The sequence below is a fragment of the Cynocephalus volans genome, chromosome X (genome assembly GCF_027409185.1).
Source record: "Cynocephalus volans isolate mCynVol1 chromosome X, mCynVol1.pri, whole genome shotgun sequence".
Lineage (NCBI taxonomy): Eukaryota > Metazoa > Chordata > Mammalia > Dermoptera > Cynocephalidae > Cynocephalus > Cynocephalus volans.
In genome coordinates this window covers 144,139,912-144,147,938 of record NC_084478.1, presented here as the reverse complement: position 1 = coordinate 144,147,938, position 8,027 = coordinate 144,139,912, and positions in this window count along the sequence as shown.

Below are 8,027 nucleotides of genomic sequence, written 5' to 3'. Positions count from 1 at the left end.
AAAGTAAAAACATAGAAGGTGTGCGCGTGTAGGGAGGAGCTCTGTTGCTCACCTATTCTGGGTATGCATCTTGGGTGGTGATATGAGTGTCCATGATGCCAGATGGTGTCAATGATTCGTCTTTGGAATGTTGATCCTAAATCTATAAGGATGAAATTGCACTGAGATATCAACACTCTCTCACCAGGTTCCTCTCCAAGATACAGAGGGGAAGAGGGTCTGCGTCAGGGGCTGAGACTGTTACCAGCCCAGTGGCCAGAACAAATCCCAGTGGATCTGCAGGGAGGCAAATTGCCACCTCAGCCAACTTTGTTTAACAGCCAAGTTGGCTAAGAGATCTGCACTAAGCCAATGAGCTCAGTATCAGTGGAAATGGAACTCCAGGCGTCTCTCCCTGTGGCAGCAGACAAGTGGGAAAAGACCTGTGGCTAAGCAGATTCAAACTATGAGGTTTCATGGGGGACAAGGGGTACTGGTCCTCTCCAGCAAAGCAGCCCAAAACGTCTGTAGCACTCTGGCCGGAGTGGGCTCTGGCCATTGGCAAACAGATGGGCTCTGTTTGGAACCGTTCACTTTTTTTCTCTGAAAAGTTTCTTCTTCCTGCAATTTGCATGCCAATGGCAGTGACTCAGTGCTGTCTCATTACCTCTGCCTTTGGTGACCCTGGATCCCCAGGGATGAGGAGTCCAGGAGCAGCTCCCCACCTCCAGGTCAGAGAAGACCATTTATTGACATTATTCAAAAGAAGATGAGTCCATTTTAATAGGGCACTCTCATCTCCAGGTGAGTGTGGAAACACTGTGACAGGAAGGAACATAATTGCATTTTCTCCCAAAGCTGCTGGAAATAATTTCTACTTTAATGGTGAAAACAGGCCTCCTTGCATCTCTGGACGTTTTACATTGCAGGCTGTAATGAGCGAGAAAATGTCTTTCTTTTAATAGCCAATCCTCTGATGCTTCGTGTCTGGGAAGGTAAGATGATGTGGCACATTATCGCTGTTGACGAGAGAGACTGAACCAGGAGCAGCGCCCTTGCTTTGTCACTGCGTCACTTAGCTCTTGTTCACGTAGCAAGAAAATTGGTGCTTTCTGGCAAAGGACGTTTTTTGAAAGGGCAGCCATCACCGGACACAGCCCCACCCAGACGCAGGAGGAGACGAGAGACATCCTGCCCCAACCTCTCCCAGTGGCACCAGGCTCCCTTCACCGAATTCACTGGTGCGATCCCCACGAACAGCAGCATCCTCCGCCTCCCTTCGCTTCCATCCCCCTTCGCTCCCCTGACCCCCAGCAATTACCAGGAGTCCCGCAGAGCTGGGCTCTGTCTTTGTACTGTAGGGATCTAGAGGTTTTCTCCAGAGAGGAGGGTTTCTCTAGGGAGAAGGCCAGAGCCTGAGGGGGCAGGGAGCTATGTCACAGGTAAATGAGCACAGAGCTGAAGATGGTCTTTTGGTTTTAATAGAGTTGTGTGATATTCTTATCACTATGGATACAGTTACATGTTGTAATACCACTATCATTTGGATGGACTTTTTACATTGGGACCTAAGTGCATATGGAATTTTTTTCTTTTTAATCTACGTTGGCCTAATTCTCTAGATTGGCCCCTTCTTTTACTGTGAACACAGATCTCTGAGACGATTACCTAAATAGAAGTACAATTTTGGGGGTTACATAGACTTTCTTGTGTATGTGAATTTGATGACCCAGTGAATTTATGGATACTCTTGGAAGATCTGTATTAAGTTAACCTGAATTTGGATTTCAAATGTCTATTCTGCGAATGGTTCATAAAATTCTGCTTCACTTGGGAGAAGAGAGAAAAATGCTCTTGCCTAAACACATTCAAAACTTTCATCTGTTATTTTTGTAGGCCTTTCTCTTCTTGCATGATAACAAGGAAAAGATGTAAAGCCAAGGCAAATGCCTGATGGCATAATTTCTTCAAATAAAGTTTGACATCCTGTTTGGCTTTCTATTTGACTCCTAAAAGAATATTAAAATGATATACTATGTAATGTTCAAAGAACATATTTTTAGCTCCAAGAAAAGAGAGCCGGCGTTAAGATTTTATTTCTGACACATATGCTGCAGTCACCCTAGGAGCTGGGATAACTTGAACTCACAACCTCTTGCAATGAGATTTTTGTTCAGCTTCCTCTTACAAACATTACAAACTAATACTAAGCATTGGTGTTAGGCAATAGTTTTACCGAGAAATTGACTAAAATTGAATCCTGGAATGTCGGAGTCAGAAGCAATGTTTGAAAGCATGTGTTTTAATCTTCTTATTTTCAAATGGGGAATCTTGAGAATAAAGAGGCTAAGATACCTACCTATGGAGCGAGTGGCAGAGTCCAGACCATTGCTCCATGACAACAGGTAATCGGCCTTTTATACATCCTTACTGATTCCTCTCACGCCAGTAAGCCCTATTATGGTGCTCATGGCTGAGTCTATTAAAATATATCCTCAACCCCAGATCTCATTTCTTTGCCACACTGTAGTCTTATACTGCTAAATAATGTGCTTTGGTATTTGGTTTACTTCCCTTCGAGGCAGAATTTTTAAAAAGGGGGGCGGATTTTGCATTTGACAATGAATCTGAGAGACAGGTGTTTCACTTAGTTCTGTAGTAATTGACACATTATAGGTTTCCAAAATATAGTTAAATCTAAATCTCAATCTTCATCCAATAATTTTTTGTGGCCCTCAGTTTTGAACCATAGGCATTTTATGGGAATGATTTTTCCAATCATAATTTAAATAAACGTATGCTTCTAGAATCCAAACTCTTTGGCTTATATCCAGGTTATGCTGGTCACCTTTGACTCTGTCCTCTATATTAGTGGTTCCTGACATTGACGGCCCATCAGAATCTCTTGTGGAAACTTTTTAAATGATATGTTCGGGATACTGTATGACTTAATTCACTCATATGAAATTCTAGGCAAACTAATCTATAGTAATGGACAGCAGAACAGTGATTATCTAGGACCAGTGACGGGATGAATTGACTGGGATGGGGAGGGTGAGAACTTTCTGGAGTGATGGAAATGTTCTATATTTAATTGTGGGGTGTTAGTTACATGGGTGTATATATTAGTCCCCATCCACTGAACTGTTTGCTTAAAATGGGTGCATTTTTGGATACAAATAATACCTCAATAAAGTTGATTACCCCACAAACCAAACAACATGTGATGAGGGCCCACACACAGAGATTCTGAATAAATAGATCTAGAATGGGTTTCTAGTAACAGCATATGGCATTCTGATGAGCAGCCATTGATGAGAACTTCTCTTCTAGATACTAGAGTCTAAGGTAAGCTTTCTCTCCCTGTGAGATTTCATATCAAGTGTTTTTACCTTGTACATTTAACACCATAAAACATCATTTTCAGAGGCACATTTAACTTAATTGGCCTACCATTATAGTGTTAGCAAAGACTTCCTTGACCACTGTGAAATCCAAAGTGAACATGTCTTTTTTCCCCCCTCTCTTAGCTTTGTGCTCCTCTCCCAGGGATGTAGGCTATTGCCCTATCCTGGATTACTGCTTCATTTTCATTGCTTTCTGTTCCTATCACTGTTCCAATTATACAAAATATATTCAAGTGAATGCTGAGTATTTGAGGGGCATTTTGGGGGGTGTGCTAGAATTCCCTAATCCTAAGAAAATATGCAGTTTTTTAAAGTGTAAGATTTTAGCAGAAGTAAGTAGGGTACTATATATGAAAGTACTTTGTCACAAGGTCTTAGAGGACATTGATTAGTTCAATTCCATGGTCCTGCTGAATAGCAGATACTTTATGTCAGAATGATATCATTCCAAAGTAGTGAGAATGTCGGTTAATATCCTAAGGAATCTTGAGTCACTGGGTCCCAAAGCCTCGCACAAGTTATCTGGACTCAGTGCTCATATTTACCCTGAGTTACATGCTCTTTTTACTCTGTATTGTGACTATCTTCACCTCAAACCTGTGAGCTCTTTTATACTGTATATTTTATATCTGTGCTATCAGCTCGTAAAACAGTGCATGGCCTAGGCAAAATCCTGAATAAATAAACGCACGTGGAATGAGTTAATGAACTTCAGAAGCCAAATGCTCGTAACTACATATTGGAATATATAAAATAGAAGTGAATTACAAAATTCAGTGACCTTTGCAATTAATGCCTTTGTACTAAACACTGTTTCCTTCTTTTGTATTTTTTTTTAGTTATCTTCCCAAAGCTGGATTGCATAGCCAAAATAGTATGAAAATTTCTCAAATCATCTACTGCACACAAAACATTGGGCTATGTTTTATGTAGGAGATTAAGAGCCTATGGAACTAATGTATTGAGACAATGAAATGATCTGGTTGACATCACAGACAACCTTAATGACTGTTTTCCCAGAAGAGATCTATAGGAGGCCTATGCTTCAGGCTTCCAGAAATAAAGACCTGAACTCTTGTATTTAGCAACAGTCTATATTCCAGGGTAATAACTCCACATCTCCATCGACGTCTGTGTATGTGTGTGTGTGTGTGTGTGTGTGTGTGTGTGTGTGTGTATGTGTACAAAAATTCAAACTGTTGCTATTTCTACTAATGGAACATTCTTCTGTTGAGCTAATAAGATGTAGCAGTTGTGGTCAGGGATCCACAAAAAAAATCACAGTTTGCTGACAAAGTTTGGCGACAGAATTTTTTTTTCTTTTTATCTAGAATCACATATGATCCTCAAATCCAAGTGTTCCCCTGTCTTGGTATATGAGTCCCTTTGGTAAGAAACCTTGGCTTCCTGGTCCTCATCAGTATTAGTCCCATTTCCATACTACCGCATACTTCTTCCTCTGAAGCTTATTCTTCGTAGATTTCTGTTTGTCCCCTGCCACAGGAGGAGAAGACCACTTCCTTCTCTTGTTGTGTGATCCAAATGCTGGTATTTTTGCTCTTTGTGACAAATGAATGCTATTTTCCATCTCAATCAGATATCCCCTGCTTTATCCTGTCACCTCGTCCCAGGTTTGTTGCATCTAAACAGTGACTGTATGCTACAAGCATGGAGTTAATCATACTGTGTTTTTAGGAGGTTGAACCTTTACATTTAGCTTATATGGGTCCAAATTAGGAGCAGCTTCTTTTGTGACACTTCCCCACTCTTGGTCTTCTTTTGCTGAAACACCCACATAATAAATTATTTGTTCTTTTTTACTGGGACTTCATCCAGATAAGCTCTCTACTGGTGATCCTTATTGCCTACATGTTTATCAGTGTCACTCTCTTGAGGATTCTCTCAGCTCCAGTCAAATCCAAAGCCTTTCCACTTTTCTTCACACCTGACTGCTGCCATTCTTTTCTATGGGGCCTTTATATTTATGCATATGTGACATTCTGTCAACCTTTCTCCAGACCAAGAGCAGGCCATATCCATTTTCTACATGGTCATAATTGTTTTGTTAAGCCCCATTATCTATTGTTTTTTAAAAATGGAAATGATGTATTTCTTGAAAAGGCTCCTTTATAAAGTTCAAGGCTGGTCTGGGTAAGAACTGCACAAGATGTGTTGAAAAGACCCAATAAAGGCAGGCTACTAAAAAGAGTGTTGCTGAATTGGATGCAAAACGATGGGGACAAAATTGAAAATTACCCAGGGAAGACTACACACTTCGCTTGCTTCGTGAGTGTCTTTAAGTTCTTGCTTCACTTTAAAGAAACTAAAATTGGAAGTTAAAGATAATGCATTATGGGTGAGATTTATGTGAGAACGATTACACAGAACTCAGTCAGTTGACCCACAGTCAAGAAAGTGTCTTGGCCCTACATCCAAAGGTTAGCTAAAGAATGAATCTTTGCATGACGTAAGTCAAAATAGAATATTCAGAAAAATAAATGTGTGTGTTTGTGTGTGTGTGTGTGTGTGTGTGTGGTGGATGTTTAAAGACTGCGTAAATTGACTTTTAAAATTAACCAGCAAATATCAAATCCTGACTGTTTTGGCTAAAAAGGTATTCATCATACAGGGTGCTGCTTAACTTTTTATCTTGAAGAAGACAAAGGAGAGGAAGGAGAAAGAGGAGGGAAGGGGAAGAGGGAGAGGAAAAGGAAGAGGAAGACGAAGAAGAAAAAGGAGAAGGAGAAGAAGAATCCAGTGTTAGTCAAATGGTGTTAAATGACCAGCTTTCTTTTTTTTTTTTAATTTTCAAATTTTTGTCGACTGACACTCTTGCAAAGTAAAATAAAAATTTTATGGCAATGTGAAATTTCTCTGTGTTTCCAAATGCTCACCCTCAGTTTCTAAACTTATCTCACCCCAATATCTCTGTGGACCAATAAAAAGTAGTTTTATGTTTAGCACAGGTCTGCAAACTACAGTTTGAGTAGCAGTGACTAGACCACTGTGGTGCCTGTGTAACCACAAAGCCACAAACTCAGCCCTGAAAGATGTCATAAAAAGAAGAACCAGGTTCATTCAACCTGGAGAGTATAACTCAGTGGCATACATTGTGGCAATACCACATGAATGAAAAGCCTGAAATTTCCTCCATGATCAAATGTTAGGATATTATATAGGGACTGCATAAAATGGCCAAGGCATTATGTCTTAACTCCCATACTCGAACAATAATTCTTAGATTCCTCTAGCCCTCATATTCTTGTGTATGTTTATTTTTATTTATTTATTTTTTAGGTGGCTGGCCAGTACAGGGATCCGAACCCATGACCTTGGTGTTATAAGGCTGTACTCTAACCAAGTGAGCTAACGGGCCAGCCTTTCTTGTGTATTTTTAATGCCTGATTTTCTTTATATCTCTCGATTTATTTTGGACTCCTGGCACCTATCCATTATGGCACTTTCACAGCCCTCTATCCGAACATTTTAACACCAGAGTGTCCTATATGGTCAAAAGGGGTATCGAGGAGTCAGAAGTTTACAACTGATTCACAGATTATATCAACGGGACACTGAGGCTCAAAGACATTAATTGATTCATCTAGGATTATTCAAAAAGCCAGAAGAAAATAAACTAAAGCTAAATTTTCTGTTCTGAAAAATGACAGCTTCTTTATTCGATTTGTCTTACTGAGTACCTACTCAGTTCTAGGCATTATACTTAGGCTAGTGCGACAGAGATTAATAAAACATAGTGTTGCCCCCCTCCCAAAGAGCTCAGGGCATCTTGGATAAGAGAAATACATACCCTGATAATTATAATAAGCAATAAGTGACATAATAGCAAAATAAAGTGCAATAGGAGCCTAGAAGAGAAAAGGGAGTAATTTTACCTAGAAAGGTTTGAGAATTATGAAAGAATTCACAGAAGATGTAACACTTGATATCGAGCCTTCAAGAAAGTGTTGAATGTCTGTAGGAAGAGAGAATGGAGAGGGAGACACAGTGAAAGGACATAACATGTACAAAGACAAGAGTCATGCAAGTTCATAGACTTCTCAAGGAATGACAATATGTCCAGTGTAGGTGGAATGCAGGGTGAGCCAAGGATGATGGGGTGTAGTGAGTGATGGCTAATATCCCTGAAAATGTAGGAGGATCCAGGTGATAGAGGATCTTAAATGCTGAAGAACTTTAACTTTGGTGGGGAGCCTCTGAAGGGCTCAGAGCAGAACAAGTGACATGATTATTTTTGCCTCAGTTTTTTTCTCTTCTTCTCTTAGTACATTTTTTTTCTCCTAGTACATGGGAACACTATAATATTTACCCCAAAGTGTTACTGTGAAAATCAAGTTACTGTTTCGTAGTTGTATTTTGAGCTATCATCAATTCCTCCCTTTCACCTTCCCTCCTTCCTTTCTTCCTTTTCTTCCTATCTATGATCTACCATTTAATGTTTGCTAGAGGGAGAAAGGAGACACAAACCAAAAATTAGAGAACAATTATTAAGCATTGACTACACAACTGAGAGCTAATTCAGGGAAAACTCTGTACATAAGTGGTGAAGACTGTGGCATAAAGGAGAGTTTTTGTTTTGTTTTGTGTGTGTGTGTGTGTGTGTGTGTGTGTGTGTGTGTGTGT